General features: G+C 43.6%; 1 protein-coding gene and 1 non-coding gene across 2 annotated transcripts in view; both read right to left on the reverse strand.

The window, feature by feature from the left end:
* Positions 1-21,580, reverse strand: part of LOC134839865 (low-density lipoprotein receptor-related protein 2-like) — a 213,029-nt gene that overhangs the window by 10,504 nt on the left and 180,945 nt on the right. The window lies entirely within an intron of this gene.
* On the reverse strand, positions 1,293-1,374 carry Trnas-aga (transfer RNA serine (anticodon AGA)). Its single transcript has one exon. It is a non-coding gene; the product is annotated as a tRNA-Ser (tRNA).

The raw sequence follows: 21,580 nt of genomic DNA on the forward strand, positions 1-21,580 counted from the left end.
GGTAAGTGTATATGTTAATTTTAAAATTTTGGTTCAACCCGACATCTTTTTTTTTCAAAAAACAGATACCAAAAACCGCATTAACTCAAAATTCGAGATAAATCTGGGCGAAAAATACTTTTTGACTCATCGAAAAATCTGCCCTCTTGCTAGTACGTATCGCATCCAGCAGGAATCAAACCTGGGTGTGAAGATCACATCTGATGTCTAGCCAGACGCCTTACCCACTCGGCCATGGCTGCTCAGAATGAATCAGAATCTCAACAAAATAAGGATTGTATTTCAAGGTAACTTTATATGTTAAATTTAAGAAATCAATTCAACTCGACATCTTTTTCTTTCAAAAATCAGATACCAAAAACCGCAATAACTCAATGTTCCAAACAAATCTGAGAAAAAACTATTTTTTGACCCATCTAAAATGTCCATTTTTCCAGTACAAATCGCACCCAGCATGATTCGATTCTGCGCGTGAAGATCACATCTGATGTCTAGCCAGACGCCTTACCCACTCGGCCATGGCTGCTCAGAATGAATCAGAATCTCAACAAAATAAGGATTGTATTTCAAGGTAACTGTATATGTTAAATTTAAGAAATCAATTCAACTCGACATCTTTTTCTTTCAAAAATCAGATACCAAAAACCGCAATAACTCAATGTTCGAAACAAATCTGAGAAAAAACTATTTTTTGACCCATCTAAAAATGTCCATTTTTCCAGTACAAATCGCACCCAGCAAGATTCGATTCTGCGCGTGAAGATCACATCTGCTTTCTCGTCAGCCGCCTTAACAACTCGGCCATGGCTGCTCCGAAGAGGTAAATATCTCAACAAAATAGGAATTGTAATTTAAGGTAAATATTTGTTTTTTTTTTTAAATTAGTTCAACTCAAGAAACAGATACCAAAAACCGCGAAAAATTAATATTCGAAACAAATCTGAGAAAAAAAATACTCTATTGACCCATCTAAAAAACTGCGCCTCTTGCTAGTGCGTATTGCAGCCAGTAGGATTCGAACCTGGGCGTGGAGATCACATCAGATGTCTAGTCAGACGCTCTTACCCACTCGGCCATGGCTGCTGAGAATGATTCAAAACCGCAACAAAATAGGAATTGTATTTCAAGGTAATTGTATATGTCAATTTTAAATACTTAGTTCGATTCAACATCTTTTTTTCTTTCAAAAAACAGATACCAAAACCCGCAATAACTCGATATTCGAAGCAGATCTTTGAACAAAAATACCTTATGACCCTTCTAAAAAAATACCTTATTTTGCTAGTACGAATTTTAGCCAGCAGGATTCGAACCTGCGCGTGCAGATCACAACTGATTTCTAGTCAGACGCCTTAACAACTCGGCCATGGCTGCTCCGAAGAGGTAAATATCTCAACAAAATAGGAATTGTAATTTAAGGTAAATATTTGTTTTTTTTTTAAATTAGTTCAACTCAAGAAACAGATACCAAAAACCGCGAAAAATTAATATTCGAAACAAATCTGAGAAAAAAAATACTCTATTGACCCATCTAAAAAACTGCGCCTCTTGCTAGTGCGTATTGCAGCCAGTAGGATTCGAACCTGGGCGTGGAGATCACATCAGATCTCTAGTCAGACGCTCTTACCCACTCGGCCATGGCTGCTGAGAATGATTCAAAACCGCAACAAAATAGGAATTGTATTTCAAGGTAATTGTATATGTCAATTTTAAATACTTAGTTCGATTCAACATCTTTTTTTCTTTCAAAAAACAGATACCAAAAACCGCAATAACTCGATATTCGAAGCAGATCTTTGAACAAAAATACCTTATGACCCTTCTAACAAAATACCTCATTTTGCTAGTACGAATTTTAGCCAGCAGGATTCGAACCTGCGCGTGAAGATCACAACTAATTTCTAGTCAGACGCCTTAACCACTCGGCAATTGCAACTCCGCTGGATTACAAGTCTCAACAAAATAGGAAATGTTGCGGTAAATGTTTCAAGGTAAATGAATATGTTTTTTTTAAAAAAAAAAACAATTCAACTCCACATCTTTTTTTCAAAAACAGATACCAAAAACCGCAATAACTCAATACTCGAAACAAATCTGAGAAAAAAGGGGACATTCGACCAGAATGTACGAAAATGCAGTTTCACTTTCGAAATTTTATAGATCAGGAAAAGAACGTATAACCTGGAAGATTGATTGTTTTAATGGATTAGCGACGTTATTCGAACAATTAGACAAGTCGGGAGGGGTCAGTTTTAACTAAAATGCAAATTTTTCAATTTTCGATTTGGACGTGAACGACAGGTAACTTTTTTACATTTCGGACACACTGAAACGGCGAAACAGAACAACAATAGGAGTGGAAACAACTACGAGAAAAACGACACAAATCGAAATTGTAATTGGAGATTGTCAGGAACCATTCCGAGTTGTAACGATTGTGCTGCTACAATTTTTACAACGTAGAACCCGAGAAAAAGGAAGGGTGTTGGGACGGCGTGTCCAGCCTTCCGGAAAGAAACAGGAGTGCTATTTCCCCGGATTCCAGAACCCGGAGGGGTCTCGGGCCCAAGACTCAAACTGTTATATATAAACTTTTAGCTGCCTTGTCATGCCCTGAGTTGAATTTAATTAACATCCCGATTCATTTTCAGAGAATGAGAAGCTAGGAATTGAGGGAAAGGGTTGACCCATGTTCGATGGAGATGATTAATTTCATCTACTGAACAAAAACGATAGTAATATAATAAATAGTAGTAGCCCTATTTTTAGGAGTGACCTCGTGGTCTGGGGATACTGAAACCAGCCATGAGCTTACTATTTTGCATATAATTGAGTTAATTTGAGCGTTCTGGTCGAAGCCGGAGAACAGTAACGTTTTTTGTCGACCCAATGTTAGGAAACCCACCAAAAGAACTGGCTTTGGCAGACGGTGAAAGCATGTGAAAAAGTACGAGGACGATTGTGGAGCAAGTCTTTTCAGTGCGTAAGACTAGCGTAAGACTAGCGAGAATGTCAGAAAAATTTTACGAGTTACTGTGCAACATTTTCTCAGCAGTTCCGGAGAGAACCAAAGAAGAATTAGAATCGACGCTGGGAAAGAAGTTCATGGGATACGCCAGTGGAAACTTCAGTGACTTTGAAAGACAGAAGCAGAAACGGTCAACAGTCACAGATTACAATGCGGTAGACGAGAATGATGAAGTCCACCAAGTGATGATGGAGGTGGAACCACTACTGCAAGTGTCGGGAAAGCGTAATTGGAGTAGCATCATGTTTTTAGGAGTGACCTCGTGGTCTGGGGATACTGAGACCCAGCCATGAACTCATTATGTATATTGAAAAGCATGCAGAGCTTTGTTTAGACGCTAGCCAGTCGTTTTATAGCTAAGCTTTATTTTTCATCGATATGTGTTTCCGGGCGAATGTTACATAGATGTTTTTATGGCGCTCCTGGGTGTTGTTTTTTTTAACATCATGACCGGCAGAACCGTTAATGAGCACTCTGCGCCGAGCGGATGCTCAAAACAACGCCCATAACCACCGGGGCGGAAGGGTAGTTCGGAACGCGGAAGCCTTCCGGATTCCCGTGAATAGCTTTTTAACCTAGTTAAGACCGAAAATTCACGAACCAGGAAGGGTGGGGGGATTAATGATCCCGTCATTTCCTGAGTTGTACGTGACCAAAAACACTTAAAAATATACAAGAAACCAAACAAAAAGTAGCACAGTGTCTAAGAAAAATAAAAAAAACATAAGAAATAACCGAAAAACTCAAAAACAGTAAAAAAAAAAGTATAAAATCAGTAGAAATTATCACCCCAGACGACATGTGATCCGACCCTCCCGTTTGTTGTTGTTAGATATATTGTTGTTACAGGCATTTAAATCAGTCAGGATCGTTACGACCAATTTTGTAGCCCGTTTGTGGTGCTTGTACTGTAGGGTTATTTGAATATTTAAGCACGTTAATGCTAATTTGCGCTCAATCCGGAAGGGTCTCGGGATTAGAGAAGAAGACTGATCCGGCAAGCAGTTCAAAGAGCGACAAGAAGGGGCTCAAGTACAACGAACAACAATCATCTGTTGGGTATCGTAAGGTACCGAACGAACTGCGAATTTCCGAGTTAAGCACCTTAATTCGGATATTGAACAAACCCGGAGGGGTATAGTATTACTAGTATTTTAATTTATACATCCTACATTAATACTCCTATATCGTTTTTCAGTGAAAAACACAGTAAGCGGACCAGTTTTTAGGGTAAAAATAGCGATACTTTGATCCCCCACAAATCGCGAGTTTTGAGATGTCGATATTTTTTGAAACTGAAAAAAGCGCTAAATTAGTGAGTTACATCGAAACTGTACTAGTATAATAGGTAGAATCGGTGAAGGTTAGTTCAGAAGTGGTTGAAACTAATTGGGTACCAAAAACCGAATTTTCTTGATTTTGAAGAAATGAAACGCTACAAAATAAGAAAATTTTTTGAAATTTTTGTGTTAGGACAGTAAAAGTTGTTGTTCAGACAACTTTCACTAATGAGTCGACAGGTTTTAAAACCCGTTTGCCGATAACCTTCCGGGTTACAGTGAAATCGAAGTTAACGTGTTTGATTTAGTGGATTCATCAATCCGGAGCGTTCAAATAGCAATGTTTTTGGCAAATTTTTTCAGCTAGTTCATTTTAGATCGGGTTTATTGCATTGAACTAGAATAGTATAGGCCTTTTGAGGTCGGATCAATCATTTTTAGGTCGAAAAGAACAGCATTGCGAAAAAAGTTAGGCGGTACCTAAAAGAGAGAAAATGTTTTGATTTTAGAAAGAAGACGTTTTGGTTAATAACTTTGGAACTACCAGACAGATCCATTTGATCTTGGTACCATTAGATCATAAAGTAAGTGAGTTTACTCATAGAACATCAGTTATTCAAAAAATTAGCGTGAAATTTTTTTAAGATTGTTTTTAGCAAATTCGCTAATTCGGGAAGGTAGACCCTTCACGTTTTATAATTTTTTTTGGGAAAGCCCTTACACCCCTACCAAAGGGTAGTAACGGTTGTGTCAGGCAATTATAAGCTGTTCTAGACAAAAAAAGTAGGGCTAGGGAGACCAAAAAACCATAGTCGAGTCGAAACTAGGCTAGTGATAAGACCCTTCACAGTTAAGGTGAATTGTCAAATAAAAGGCTTAGCTTCAATCCGCAAGGTTCTTGAGAAAAAGAACACACCCTTCCTAGTTAGTTCCAACGGCATAATAGCATCGGAGAACGTATCTGGAAGGGTATCGGGTGAAAACTTTGAAGTCTCTGAAAAGCTATTTTTACAAACCCGGAGAGGTCCCAATCCGGAAGGGTCTGGTTTTTGCCAATCCGGAGGGGTCCCAATTTTGCTAATCCGAAAGGGTACCAATCTTGCCAATCCGAAGGGGCCTTGTTTTTGCCAATCCGGAGGGGTACTATTTTTGCCAATCCTGAGTGGTCTGGTTTTTGCCAATCCGGAGGAGTACCACTTTTGCCAATCCGGAGGGGTCTTGTTTTTTCCAATCCGGAGGGGTACTATTTTTGCCAATCCGGAGGAATCTTATTTTTGCCAATCCGGAAGGGTCCCAATTTCGCCAATCCAGAAAAGTCCCACTTTTTGCCAATACGGAGGGGTACTATTTTTGGCAATCCGGAGGGCTCCCAATTTTGTCAATCCGGAGGGGTATTATTTTGTTAAGACTTAAGTAGACAAAAGAAAATAAAATAGTGAAAGGTATTAAGTTATTAAGAGACAGGCTAGGAACCAGTGACTGCACTGGTAAATTGCCTTTTATAAAAAACCAGAACAAAACAAAACAGGTCTAAAGTCGGATATTCACGACACTAAGTCTAAATTGAACAAGAGTTTGTAACTGATTTGTGTCGATTGAAATCCAAATCGTTTCTGGGAAAAGTGATTGCCCTGAGGATTTTAGTAGGTCTTGCTCGGACAGTCCGAAGGCAGATAGGTAACACAGGACTCCATGAGTGCAATAGCCGCCCACTTGAGAAAATTACTGCCTTCAGGTTTTGTCTGTTTGGTGCAGCACCGAACAGGGAAAGCTCTTTCTTTAGAAACTAGTTCGACTATTACACAGCGACTGACTAAAGTACAAAACGTTTTTCATTGGAAATTTTCTTATCTGTCTTCATTTTGGTTTTAAATCAATAATCTCTGTCCTTGAATGTGTATTGAGAACACTATCTCTTAAATATATTGATATCAACAGACTGAGCTAGCTTCATATCTTACAACTAAAAATCGTTTATTGCAAATAAATTGTATACACGCTGTACTGTGATAACATACAAGGATTCGTGGTCACTATTTAAGTGAAACTTTTGGAATTTATTGTGTTGTGTTATTATTATCAGTAGTCAAATAGTAAGAACACTAGCAATTGAATTGAGTGTATAGGCAGTAGGAAGTGAGAAATCAAAATGAGTCTGGACAAGTCAAGGATACCTAAACTAAGTGATAGTTCCAGGAAATTCATACCAGAGAAACAGAGAAACACAATGAACGACCCTTCTGTCGAAAGGATCACACGAACCCGGACCGACAAAGGGAAGAAAGTTTCAGGCAGACTGGTTGAAATCAGGAGTCAAAAGTCTTCAGAAGGACAAAAGGCAATGTTAGAAGTAGAGGTCCATCCGCACCCGACCATGGATGAGAATCAAGAGAGACATGGAGCGGAGGAGAGAGGAAACAGAAGATTGGCGAGTGAATCTACTCCGGTAGAACAAGGCCAAGACTTTGCCACTTCCACCGGGACCCTGGACCGAGAAGAGATGTCAAAACTGTCCGACATCTTCACTGAAAATGTGGCATCTACAAGATCACCCACAGACAACACCAGAAACCGGCAACGTCCTCATAGTTTTCAGAAACAGTGAACAACACTTTCGGAAACTTCTTTCCATTTACCATGGGAACGGGTACATGCGATGAAGCAGAAACCCAGGAAGAAGAAGAGGACAATGACGAGCAAGATGACTTTGGATCTCAAGTCAGCCTCAATAGTTCGACTCAGGAGAATAACGCATACACCGATAGAGAGACTGGCACCATTGACCAATTGGGTGTAGTGAGGACAATAAGCAAGACCACAAACGGATCAAGCCAGTCAGGAGACTTTGTGAACATGACAAGTTCGGAAATGCGAACTGGGAAGAATAGAAACACAGGGCTAAGCAACGCACCTGCGGATCCAGAAGTGGATCATGAAAAGACGACGAGGCAGAGAATCAAAACCCGAGTCTCGACCAGCACCAAGCTACCTGGGATCGACAGGGTGACACCGCCACTTGTGACGCCATTAGTGGATAACGGAGCATCAATTGAAGAAGCCTTGACCAACATAGTGCGCAGCATAGGAGAACAGAATGAACAGATGTCCTTAAAAATGAGTGAACTAGAAAGCGCAGTCCACGTCGAGAGAGAAAATCTGCGGAAAGAGAGCAACCGCAACAGACAAGAAGTTAGTAGAAGCGACAAACGCTTGAAGGAGAGAACGGATGAACACTAGGCGAAGAACTTGTCATGAATGACGAGGGAAGCTGAGCAAAGAGAGTTACAATTCAGAGACGACATGAAGAAGTTGAGAGTTCAACAAGAGCAGACTCTTGGCACTCTTGACACGAAGATAGATGCGATGATGGAGAGGTGAACTCAGGCTATCATGGATAGGTTGGACTGGCTACTAGGCAGCAGGAGTGGATCAAAAAGGAGGAATCGAACTCGGAAGAACCCAACAGGGAGCCGAGGGTGAACTTCAATGAACAACAGAACAGGAGAAGGACATATGGATCCACAAGAGGAAGGGGCAGTTCATCAGGATATGCCACAGGGGACAAAAGAACACGGGGCCCACACGTCAGAGGAAGTTCAACTGGAAAACGACCGACGCAAGATACACATGCGAATGGGAGATGTGAATCCAGGAACAGGAGTCATGGAGCCAAGGAAGAAACAATCCCAGCGATTCGGACAGGAGGGAAAATCCAGAGCCCTTATCAGGGGGCAATGATACTCAGGCGGGGCATTCAAGAGACGCTACATCAATGGCCACAGCCTTTGAACTTCTGAACAGGTCTTTGGATACATTCCTCACGAGATTATCTAGAACCAATGAACGTAGTGAAAAGTCCAAAAGGGTTTTTAAGAAACCAAGATGGTATAAAGGCCAATCTGATGGCTGTATTGATATCTGTATAGAGGTGATGAAACTGCTTTTTGAAGAAGAGGACTTGTCAGAAAGACAAGAATGCAGTGCTTTTGCCAGCAACTTGGAAGGGACAGCCCTAAACTGCGTGATGGCCAAAAAGCAATACCAGCGGGACACTGCTGAGAAAGGAGACGCCGAGAAGGCGTAGCCAACCAGATGAGTCGAACAGAAGGATGAACCTGGCGAAAGCCTCAAAATTAATTGATGGCGTGAAGAATGATGAGCTTTGAACAATGTTAGCGACACATTACACACCACTCTCAACCAATGCGCCAACACCAGAGGAGTTGAGACGCAAGTCAAAAAAATATATCTTTTACTGAAGCTTCCATCGAAGCCTGGATATTACAAGAACAATTATGGCAATTTTAACAACGGACCAGCAAACCAAGAAAACAACTGGTACAAAACAAGGGACGATATGGACAAGAGACGCTTTTATCCAAATTGCAGTTCGACGTAACATCATGAGTCAGCATGCACAACTTACACACAGGGCATGAAAGCAATAGGCTTTAGCCTCGTGGATGAAGATATGTCAGAGGTCGATCATGAAGATTTCGTGAGAGGAGTATTTGCGAAATTCGGCCCAAGGTGTTTCTTTTGTATTTTGGAAGGTCATTTGAAATCGGATTGTCCTTAATTCTGGGATGCTGTAGCAAACATCAAGCATCCTAGGCATGAGGAGGCTTTATCGGGTGTAAAAGCCAGCAAAGCTCGCTTGTTGAGTGCAGCGGAGGCACGCAGAAAAGAAAAACCTCAAGAGCTGGCAACGAAGAAGATGCATGCGGTAACGGAAGAGATACGTGAACCAAAACCGGTGACTGCAGTGGATGGCTTCAAGATCGACGATAGGGTAGCCATTAGGGATGCTCTAAATAGAGTCCAGCAGGAATTGGTGACAAAGGAGATCGAACAGAAGACGAAGCTCGAACTAGAGAATGAGAAAATTTAGGAAAAGCTAAACGCCTTCAAGGCATCAGAAGTCGAAGAAACGAAAGAACCGAGTAGTTTGAGCATGAAACTAAATAGGATCTCTGGTCAGTCGTTCGGGATGGTGCCACAAGGAAGCAGAATACAGTCAATAATTTCAGTTGCGGGGCATCAGGTGATCAGGAACCTAAGTGAACCCTCAGAGTTCACTATGATGCATTTAGACACATATGCAGATTATCTGAGACAGGTACAGCCACGCACTGAGTCGAAGGCTGTACGAGCGTTGTTGACGACGGGTGGCCCTCGAACGAAGAAACTCCACGGGCGTTACGTGGAACTCTATGGACCTTATCAAGTGACGTTGAACGTTGACGGGATAAGTATCTACACTAGGACCTACGTCACAACAGATAGCGACCAACTGGGGCAGATCTTTTGGGACAGGAAGAAGTTAAGGTCCGCAGAATTGGCCGTGACGCCATGATGGAGCAAGACGCGGTTCACATTGGATACGAAGCAGATGGGACTGCACATCTGCTAGACACCAATGGGAAGGAAATTGGAGTAACAGGACTACTGCATACGGATCAGTGGTAAGCGTGATACCAATAAAAAATTGGGAAAGAATGGGCTTCACGAGGGAAGATCTTATTCAAACGAACCTCAGATTGGCGGCCGCCAATCGCGGAGCAATCTACGTTGCCGGAGGGACACCAATAACGGTCCTTCACATGGGACGGGATCTTTGGATGAGCTTCTTGGTGGTAGAGAATTTAGACGACTCCGACCAGTTCATCTTGGGCAGAGATTTTGTCAGGAATTTCGACGTGATGATTGACTTGAACAACGGTCTAATAAGGGTTAGAAACCCGGACTGGAAGTATGTTAAGAAACCAATTAATAGAACAATTACAGATGAAAACAAGGTACCAATCTTTTTAGATAGTAAGGTATAACTACAGCCGGAACAGGCTGTAGTAGCAATTTTTAGAAAGAGAAATTTCAATTCGTTAAACGATAGTAAAAAGGTTTGTTTCGTACTATATCCAAATAGTCAAAGCTCAGTGATTTTTGGCCGTAGCTTCTCGGTAACTCGAAACGGACTGTGTGTCAGTGTGATATTGTACACACTGAACACCACGGTTTCAATCCACCGTGGAAAGAAACTTGGTTACGCTTTGCCGATGAGGACCGACTATGAAGAGACACAAAGCTTGAAGAGATATGACGTAAAGAACTGCCCTTATCATGCCAACAAATATATAATTTTAAAAAGAATTAATGAATTTAAATCTATTCATAAACAGTTTTCAATGAAATAAGAAACGGACGACGGCTTGTCGAGCTGCTCGAATTTTCCGGAACGCCTCTCGTCATATGAACTAGAACATGACAAACCGGTTTTGCAAGAAATAAAACACTTAAAAAGAAAAATAGGCGAGGGAGATTTTGAATCATTGCGGGCGGTTTTAAATCGTAACTCGGATATATTTTCAAAACATAAGGCGGATATCGATTGTTGCAACTTCATCGAACACAAAATCGAACTAGAGGAAGGCGCCGTTCCCCATAGGGAAGGCTCAAGACGAATGACGCCACATAAATCGGAAGCGTGCCGAGCGGAAATAGAAAAGTTGCTCGAATACGACATGATAGAACACTCGAAATCCTCGTGGGCTTGCGGGGTAGTCATGCCAAAAAAAGGGGGCCAGCTTAGGTTCTGTTGCGACTTTCGTTACGTGAAAGCGGTGACAATAAAAGATGCATACCCGATACCGCGAATAAACGAGAGCCTCTCGAAACTTGGTGACGCCAAGTTCTTCATACACTGGACTTGGGTTCTGCCTTCAGGCAGGTCCCTCTGCGGAGGAAACACAGAGAGAAGACCGGATTCGCATGTGAATTGGAGTTGTACCAGTGGAAGAGGATGCCCTTCGGCTTGTGCAACGCAACGGCCACTTTTCAAGGACTGATGGCTCAGAGTGACGAAGAAGTACGGGAACCCTGTGATTTGTTATGTGGATGACGTGGTAATAGCAACACCCACCCTGGAAGACCACATTGATCGGCTCGATGAGGTCTTTGGCTGCATGAAGAGAGCAGGCTTGAATAGCAAACCATCGAAATGTGAGATCCTCAGGGTTTCAATCAAGTATCTAGGAAGAATGGTGGACAGGCATGGCGTGAGGCCGTACCCGGAAACAGTAGAGGCTGTGTTGACATGGAAGGCTCCCAGAACGGACAAACAACTCATGAGCTTCCTAGGATTCGCCAGTTAATACCGTGAGTTCACAAAAGGATATGCAGACAAGGTAGATCCCATGCAGAAGCTGATGCGCAGCAAAGGAAAGAAGTTCGAATGGGGCGAAGAAGCTCAAGCTGCCTTCGACAACATAAAGCGGGAACTGTGCGTAGCGCCAGTGCAAGACATGCCTACAGAAAAGGGCATGTATGTTCTTGACACAGACGCATCAGTAGTAGCCATCTCAGGAATACTGCATCAGGAGCAGGAATGGAATGGAAGAACAGTTCTCCGTCCCATTGCATATGGCAGCAAGGTGTTAAGTGACACTGAGATGAAATATGGTGCACCGAAAGCAGAAAAAATTGCAGTAGTCACATTCGTGCAAAAGTACCGCGCATACTTGGGGAGCGTTCCATTTAGGTTACGCGTGGATAACAGAGCGTTATCCTGGTTGAAGACATACTCGATGGATCAGAGTTATATTGGTAGATGGATAGTAAGATTAGATGGCTACCACATGATAACCGAGCACAGGATGTGTGACAAACACCAGAATGCTGACAGCCTCAGCAAGAAGACCGAGTTCTATGAAAAATTGGAACAGAAGCAAGCCAATCAGGCAGAAATCAAGGAAGGGTTCTCGTTTCTAGACAAAAAAACTTATGAAGCGCTTTCCTTGACGAGATGGTTAGACAAGTCTAGTCATCCAATTCCAGGACATACTGAGTTACCTGTAGAGAAAGCAGCCGAAATAAAGATTCTATCCAAGAAGAACCCGGTGCCATTGGATCTGTTGCTGCGCTCAAACCTGTTCCAGCAGGAACTCTCTCGCATGAACATAAACAGCCTCTCATTATTGGATAAAACGGTGCAAGTCACACCAAAAGTGATGCGGATGCTGGATGGATTGTTGGAGAGAGAAGTGACCAGAGATGACCCCTAGTGGGCAGCAGCCATGGCATCACTGACAGTCAGCGAGAAGGTGAAGATCATGTCGTCAAGACGACAACACAAAGAAAATCAAGGGAGTGTAGGACTATAGTTCAGCAACTAGTATCCTCAATACCACGAGAAGTTTCAACAAGCACTTCATAAAAATGGAAAGAACAGGGGAACGATACACAAAGAAAACCGTTACCTTTGAAGACCAGCAGAAGGATGGTGAGGAAATTGATCGAAGCCTGGAGCAAGATTATTTGTCCGGGGAGACGAACGGTGAGGAGAGCAGGCGAGTTCAGGATCAAAACCCGGGACAAGAAAGTTTGTCCGGGGAGTCTGATGTAGAAGAAAAAGTTCCTGATTAAAAACAGGATCTGGAGGATAAAATTTTGTCCAGGGAGTTCAGATGGATGAGCAGAACGCACAGAACTGATCCGGAAAGGGAACGTGCTCCATCGCAGATTCTTCAATTGATGACAATTCCCGGAATTCAGGAATTGACACCTACTCAGACAGGAACTCGAGCTCAGGATCGGAACTGTCAGAGCTAGCGATCCACACACTACTAGTGGAGACTCGAGCAAGGGATCTGGACAGGGAGGTATATCAAGAACTTGCCAGTGATCGCTACCTGATACCAGGTGAAAGAGTCTTTGACAACTCAGCAGATGGTCTGGAAACAATAGTGGTATGAAACCGTTCGATAAGTTTGTTGCCACGAAAAGAGGTAGTTAGAACTAATTTTCAACCGTTAGAACACGAAACACAACCGTTGGCGAAGATTTGATGCGTTAAGATGGAAGATGACTTGCATCAACCAGATGAATTGAATAGTCAGATGAGGGTCATGAAGACGTACTTGAAAGCGAGATACAGACTCTCAGACCTACTAAGAGCGCAGACAAATGACCGCATAACGAGCAACCTGAAAAAATGGATCGAAAATGGAGCTCCGGACAGAGGCGATGTGAAGGAAGACAGTTACCGCATTCTGAGTCAGTATTTTATGCAAAAAGAGGGAAGGTTATACCTGAACAGGGACGGAATTGTGGCTTGTAAAATTGAATTGTAATCTACGTTGCCGGTGGGACACCAATAACGGTCCTTCACATGGGAGGACGGACGGGATCTTTGGATGAGCTTCTTGGTGGTAGAGAATTTGGACGACTCCGACCAGTTCATCTTGGGCAGAGATTTTGTCAGGAATTTCGACGTGATGATTGACTTGAACAACGGTCTAATAAGTGTTAGAAACCCGGACTGGAAGTATGTTAAGAAACCAATTAATAGAACAATTACAGATGAAAACAAGGTACCAATCTTTTTAGATAGTAAGGTATAACTACAGTCGGAACAGGCTGTAGTAGCAATTTTTAGAATGAGAAATTTCAATTCGTTAAACGATAGTAAAAAGGTTTGTTTCGTACTATATCCAAATAGTCAAAGCTCAGTGATTTTTGGCCGTAGCTTCTCGGTAACTCGAAACGGACTGTGTGTCAGTGTGATATTGAACACACTGAACACCACGGTTTCAATCCACCGTGGAAAGAAACTTGGTGACGCTTTGCCGATGAGGACCGACTATGAAGAGACACAAAGCTTGAATAGATATGACGTAAAGAACTGCCCTTATCATGCCAACAAATATATAATTTTAAAAATAATTAATGAATTTAAATCTATTCATAAACAGTTTTCAATGAAATCAGAAACGGACGACGGCTTGTCGAGCTGCTCGAATTTTCCGGAACGCCTCTCGTCATATGAACTAGAACATGACAAACCGGTTTTGCAAGAAATAAAACACGTAAAAAGAAAAATAGGCGAGGGAGATTTTGAATCATTGCGGGCGGTTTTAAATCGTAACTCGGATATATTTTCAAAACATAAGGCGGATATCGATTGTTGCAACTTCATCGAACACAAAATCGAACTAGAGGAAGGCGCCGTTCCCCATAGGGAAGGTTCAAGACGAATGACGCCACATAAATCGGAAGCGTGCCGAGCGGAAATAGAAAAGTTGCTCGAATACGACATGATAGAACACTCGAAATCCTCGTGGGCTTGCGGGGTAGTCATGCCAAAAAAGGGGGCCAGCTTAGGTTCTGTTGCGACTTTCGTTACGTGAAAGCGGTGACAATAAAAGATGCATACCCGATACCGCGAATAAACGAGAGCCTCTCGAAACTTGGTGACGCCAAGTTCTTCATACACTGGACTTGGGTTCTGCCTTCAGGCAGGTCCCTCTGCGGAGGAAACACAGAGAGAAGACCGGATTCGCATGTGAATTGGAGTTGTACCAGTGGAAGAGGATGCCTTTCGGCTTGTGCAACGCAACGACCACTTTTCAATGACTGAAGATGTACGGGAACCCTGTGATGTGTTATGTGGATGACGTGGTAGTAGCAACACTCACCCTGGAAGACAACATTGATCGGCTCGATGAGGTCTTTGGCTGCATGAAGAGAGCAGGCTTGAAATGCAAACCATCGAAATGTGAGATCCTCAGGGATTCAATCAAGTATCTAGGAAGAATGGTGGACAGGCATGGCGTGAGGCCGTACCCGGAAACAGTAGAGGCTGTGTTGACATGGAAGGCTCCCAGAACGGACAAACAACTCATGAGCTTCCTAGGATTCGCCAGTTAATACCGTGAGTTCACAAAAGGATATGCAGACAAGGTAGATCCCATGCAGAAGCTGATACGCAACAAAGGAAAGAAGTTCGAATGGAGCGAAGAAGCTCAATCTGCCTTCGAGAACATAAAGCGGGAACTGTGCGAAGCGCCAGTGCTAGGCATGCCTACAGAAAAGGGCATATATGTTCTTGACACAGACGCATCAGTAGTAGCCATCTCAGGAATACTGCATCAGGAGCAGGAATCGAATGGAAGAACAGTTCTCCGTCCCATTGCATATGACAGCAAGGTGTTAAGTGACACTGAGATGAAATATGGTGCACCGAAAGCAGAAATATTTGCAGTAGTCACATACGTGGAAAAGTACCGCGCATACTTGGGGAGCGCTCCCTTTAAGTTACGCGTGGATAACAGAGCGTTATCCTGGTTGAAGACATACTCGATGGATCAGAGTTATATTGGTAGATGGATAGTAAGATTAGATGGCTACCACATGATAATCGAGCACAGGATGTGTGACAAACACCAGAATCCTGACAGCCTCAGCAAGAAGACCGAGTTCTATGAAAAATTGGATCAGAAGCAAGCCAGTCAGGCAGAAATTAAGGAAGGGTTCTCGTTTCTAGACAAAGAAACTTATGAAGCGCTTTTTTTGACCAGATAGGTAGACAAGTCTAGACATCCAATTCCAGGACATACTGAGTTACCTGTAGAGAAAGCAGCCGAGATAAAGATTCTATCCAAGAAGAACCCGGTGACATTGGATCTGTTGCTGCGCTCAAACCTGGTCCAGCAGAAACTCTCTCGCATGAACATAAACAGCATCTCATTACTGGATAACACGGTGCAAGTCACACCACAAGTGATGCGGATGCTGGATGGATTGTTGGAGAGAGAAGTGACCAGATATGACCCCGAGTGGGCAGCAGCCATGGCATCACTGACAGTCAGCGAGAAGGTGAAGAGCATGCCGTCGAGACGACAACACAAAGAAAATGAAAGGGAGTGTAGGACTATAGTTCAGCAACTAGGATCCTCAATGCCACAAGAAGTTTCAACAAGCACTTCACACAAACGGAAAGAACAGGGTAACGATACACAAAAGAAAACCGTTACCTTTGAAGACCAGCAGAAGGATGGTGAGGAAATTGATCGAAGCCTGGAGCAAGATTATTTGTCCGGGAGACGAACAGTGAGGAGAGCAGGCGAGTTCAGGATCAAAACTCGGGACAAGAAAGTTTGTCCGGGGAGTCTGATGTAGAAGAAAAAGTTCCTGATGAAGAACAGGACCTGGAGGATAAAATTTTGTCCCAGGGAGTTCAGATGGATGAGCAGAACGCACAGAACTGATCCGGAAAGGGAACGTGCTCCATCGCAGATTCTTCAATTGATGACAGTTCCCGGAATTCAGGAACTGACACCTACTCAGACAGGAACTCGAGCTCAGGATCGGAACTGTCAGAGCTAGCAATCCACACACTACTAGTGGAGACTAGAGAAAGGGATCTGGACAGGGAGGTATATCAAGAACCTGCCAGTGATCGCTACCTCATACCAGGTGAAAGGGTCTTTGACAACTCAGCAGATGATCTGGAAACAATATTGGTATGAAACCGTTCGATGAGTTTGTTGTCACAAAAAGAGGTAGTTAGGACTGATCTTCAACCGTTAGAACACGAAACACAACCGTTGGCGAAGATTTGGTGCGTTAAGATGGAAGATGACATGCATCAGCCAGATGAATTGAATAGTCAGATGGGGGTCAAGAAGACGTACTTGAAGGCGAGATACAGACTCTCGGACCTACTAAGAGCGCAGACAAATGACCGCATAACGAGCAACCTGAAAAAATGGATCGAAAATGAAGCTCCGGACAAAGACGATCTGCAGGAAGACAGTTACCGCATTCTGAGACAGTTTTTTATGCAGAAAGAAGGAAGATTATATCTGAACAGGGACAGAATTGTGGCTTGTAAGAGAAGAGAAAAGGACAAGGTCCTGTAAAAATATAAGGCGATAGTGTTGCCGCAACTCTATCAGACAGAACTTTTATTCAGGTCACATGATCAGATGGGCCATCAGGGAATCGACAAAGTGTACCAGAGGATCCTGAAACGCTTTGAGTGGCCTGGACAGACAACACTCATTGGACCGATTGGAATTGGATGTCTAGACTTGTCTACCTATCTGGTCAAAAAAAGCGCTTCATAAGTTTCTTTGTCTAGAAACGAGAACCCTTCCTTAATTTCTGCCTGACTGGCTTGCTTCTGTTCCAATTCTTTGCCCTTGAAAGAAAAAGGCATGCGAGACATGGGTTAAGGATCAAGGAAATTGCGATTTCCCTTGCAGTCGATCGAGTCATCTGAGTTCAACGAGGTGGTGCAGATTGATCACCAAAAGATATGCATGACAGACAGTGGTTACAATCAAGTCTTGGTCATGATAGGTCACTTCACGAAGTATGCAGAGGCCGTGCCCTGCATAACTGCCTCAGCAGAAGAGACGTGAGATCACCTAATCAATACGTGGATAGCGAGACAAGGTTTTCCAATGACGTTTCAATCGGATAAGGGAACAGCTTTCGTGAGAGAGCTTACGAAAGAGCTCATGAGACCTTCACAGGTGGCTCAAGCTCACTCCACGACATACCATCCCCCCCAGACGAATGGCTTAATGGAAAGGCAGAATCGAACGTTAGTGTCGATGCTTAGGGTATATTGTTCCAGGTATATGACCGATTGGGACAGATATCTTCCACAGGTGATGGGAACTTACAACAGCACGCAACACTCCACCACCGGAGTAAGTCCACACATGATGTTAACCGGACACGAGAAATATTTGCCCTTGAATTTCTTTTACCCAGATTATGAGAGGAAGAAACGTCACCACAAGTCTACGTAAGGGATGTGATTAGACGTGAACGAGAATTAAACGACTTGTGTAGACGGGACACTCAGCAGGCACAGGCAGGGCAGAGGAAAAGATTCGATAAAAAAGCAGCTGGTGCAAAAGCTTACTCGGCAGGAGATTACGTATGGGTAATTCAGAACGTTATACCACCGAAAGGAACAAAAAGCTCCTAAAAAGTGGAGGGGACCCTTCATGATTACGGAAGTGCACCACGAGGGACACTTTTGTAAACTGAGTACTGGCCGAGCCGCTCACTACGAGAACATTAAGCCAAACAACCCATCGACAGAAGACTGGTGTATACCTGCAGACATGGAAGAGGGGGATTATCTGATGATGGATCCTGTTTGTGAGGTCAATGAGAAAGGCACCAGGGGAAAGAACGATGGAAATGAGATCGTAGAGGAAGAATCAAGTCCACCACTGTACCTGGATCCCAACGAGGTGATTGAAGCAGATGAAGAAACCTTACCCTACGCGAAGGAGGACTGGCAAGACCCCGAACAAATGGAGGTCCCCAAGAATTTGGAACCAGATCTTCCGTTTAAGAAATAGACTCGACAGAGTGACAGGACAAGACTTGCGGCGAAATACAATCCTTACGGAGAAGACTTCGTAGTAGACAGAAGTAGTGGGTCTGGAAGAAATAACTGTGTCTTAGGATATCGACATAGTCGACAATCACGATGAGGAGTGGGTCGATGACCGGTCCAAGCCCGAAGTGCAACTCGACGACGAGCAACAGCAATCCTATGAACAGGACATGACGAATCTGCGTGTCTTGGAATGGCTGAAAGAAATGACGTCGGACCCATTGGAGACCAGAGTCACGATTCAAGATGTAGATAAGAGTAGTTGAGTCATATTTTAACTTGCCAAATGAATACTCAAGTAGCATCATTTTGACAGATAGCGATTTCATACTCACAAATAGAACATGTGCGATAGCGATCACAGCAGACATGAGTTTTAGGACAGCGTTAGCAGCAGATTTTAAGAGAGAATATAAAAATATAGAATTCCTTTGGAAGCAAAGACCAGGAATAGGAGGCGTAGCAGCTTTGCCTCCGGCGGCGTCACAGATACCGGGAAAGTACTTATGCTTCTTGGTGACGAGGGCCACGGAGAAGCGGCACGTGGACCCGGAAAACCTAGTCTTGTCCTTGACGAGATTGAGAGACTTCCTTGTGGAAAGGCAAGTAAAGGAGCTCTCGCTTCCAGTGTACGATCCGAACAGAGGACGACTGCATCCACGAGAGCTGTATGCACTGATACACGTAATCTTCTCTGATACTAACTTACAAGTATAATTACATAAAAAGTATTATTTAAGTATAGGCTGAGTTTAGGTTGCATGCAGGAAGGCGTCACACTAAATGTGTGTTATATTATGCCATGTATTATGTTTTTAAGACCCTGGGTAAGAAGGAATAAGTGACCATGAATAACCGAATGACGATCTTAGGAAGAGATCCAAAATTTGGACTGTCCATTCTTAGGTCGAATTCTAAAATTTAAAAAAACTGATTTTAATAAATTTTAGGATCAAAATCTTCTTATCCAACTGTTATAAAAAAATTTTAAGACAAAAATTAATGTAAAGATGACAAATGTGATATTCGTGACCTCTTTTCTAGATCCTGATTGATCGTTTAATTATTCACTTGATTTCAATTCATCAAACTGACAATAGAATCGAATTTGAAGGAACATGGACAACATCAACTTGAACGAATTGATGGACCTGACAGAGGCATATGTGGGACCGATGGTAGATGCGATCGATCGTCGGCTGATGAATCGAGACTTCGCTCTGGAGGACCCAGAGGTAGTCATGTTGCTGGCCGCCTTAATAAACATCTTGGGGCATGATAACCGTGAGGACGGCCCCACGGAAGTCTTATTGATGGCAGCATATGGAAAAAGACGAGTACTAGACCACCCGAACATGAGAGTGATGAGGTGGAGAAACGGGGCTCTCTCAGGAAGTGACTTGGCGAACGAGCCTGGATTGGGAAGCGGGAGGACCTACCAACCAGGTCAGATGCCTTTATTACCAAGCCTAGGCCTGGATTGAGGAGGATGCATCAGGAAATGAACAGCGAGGCTGCCTCGTCTAGTTCATAACTGAGAGCAGCTGTGCCACCAAAGAGGTCGAGAGTAGAGGAAGAGGTTCAGACAAACGAAACTATGCAAGAGCTTAATGGGGACGATAGAAGAATTGGAGAAGACCAGAAGGGAGCTGGACGAAATGACCAAAACCATGCTCAGTACAGAAGAAGATAGAGACATGTGGAAGAGACTGCTTGAAGATTGCAACAAGAAACAGGGTGAAGAATAAGAGCGCTTGAGGCGAGAGTACAAAGAGCGATCGGAGCGGCTGGCGTTGACGACAGCTGTGGAAAAAGTGATACCTACAAGGAATATTCCTCGTGGGCAGTCCCAGATGGAACTTTTGACGATTGGTCGAATGACAATCCCGGACCCGAGTGACACCCTAGGTGACCCAGTCGTGAGCAAACAGTGAGAAAAAATAAACAGCTGGACGATTGGTCGCTAATAGGAATGCGACAGGTTCCGGGGTGACTGCACCCTATGGAACAATCGATGATGCGGGCAGAGTACAACTCTCCCAAGAGACGAAGACGAGAACGGGAGTTAGTGATACAACGTTACCAACAAAGAACTCTAAGGTCACAGACAGGAAAATACTAGAAATGCCGATGAAGAAAGTGTCCCGAGTGATTGACGTGCAGAAAAACAACCAGTTGAAGTATAGCTTCACAGGAGTTCCGGATATGGATCCGAGAGCCTGCTTCAATCGATCCACTTGGAGTACAGCAAAAAACCTGCAGCAACCGCCACTTGGAACATCACATCTGATACTGGGTGACAGCTTGGTGAGAGTGCTCCAGAACTTGAGGACCTCCTGGATCACTACAGTGATGGCCTTTGCAGGTGCAACGATAGCCCAGGTATTTCGGATGATGGACCTGATGAACCCAGGGAGAATCCCTAACATAATGATCCTAATAGGGACGAACAATGTATCAAGAGGCTCAGATGAGGGAGAGGCACAATGGCAGCCGATGATGGTGTGCCTATTTACTACTCTCTGGTAGAAATTCAAGTGCGCGGTACTGACCGTCTGCACCGTACCCATGAGTACAAAAACGTTGACAGCGACAGAAAGAAGACATAATGAAGGAGTCATCAGGTGGAACAACATCCTGAGGAACCTGGCGAGTCGGAATGCTGGACGGGTAATCCTTATCGACAGTGAACACGAGCTTAGAGCTATGGATCAGGCCATACTAACCACCGATTGGATCCTCTTTGATAGCATTGAAGGACAAGCCTGGTTGAACCGAGTCTTTCAGGAGCGACTAGATGAAATTGAAGTCGAGCTCTTTGACACGGGAGTGCTGAAGAAGGAAGAAACCACGAATGAGCCGGGAACCTTTGTGCCCCCTATTTTAGAAACACGTTTGGGAACGGTCCCAGCCGTAACCTACAGGCGGCGAAGCTCTAGCGAGCCAGGACGAAGGACAGATGAACAACCTTTGCGCCCCCTAACTTGGAAACACGTTTGGGAACGGTCCCAGCCGTAACCTACAGGCCGCAAAGCTCTAGCGAGCCAGGACAAAGGACATATGTACAAGATC

Source organism: Symsagittifera roscoffensis, chromosome 1, assembly GCF_963678635.1.
Source record: "Symsagittifera roscoffensis chromosome 1, txSymRosc1.1, whole genome shotgun sequence".
Lineage (NCBI taxonomy): Eukaryota > Metazoa > Xenacoelomorpha > Acoela > Convolutidae > Symsagittifera > Symsagittifera roscoffensis.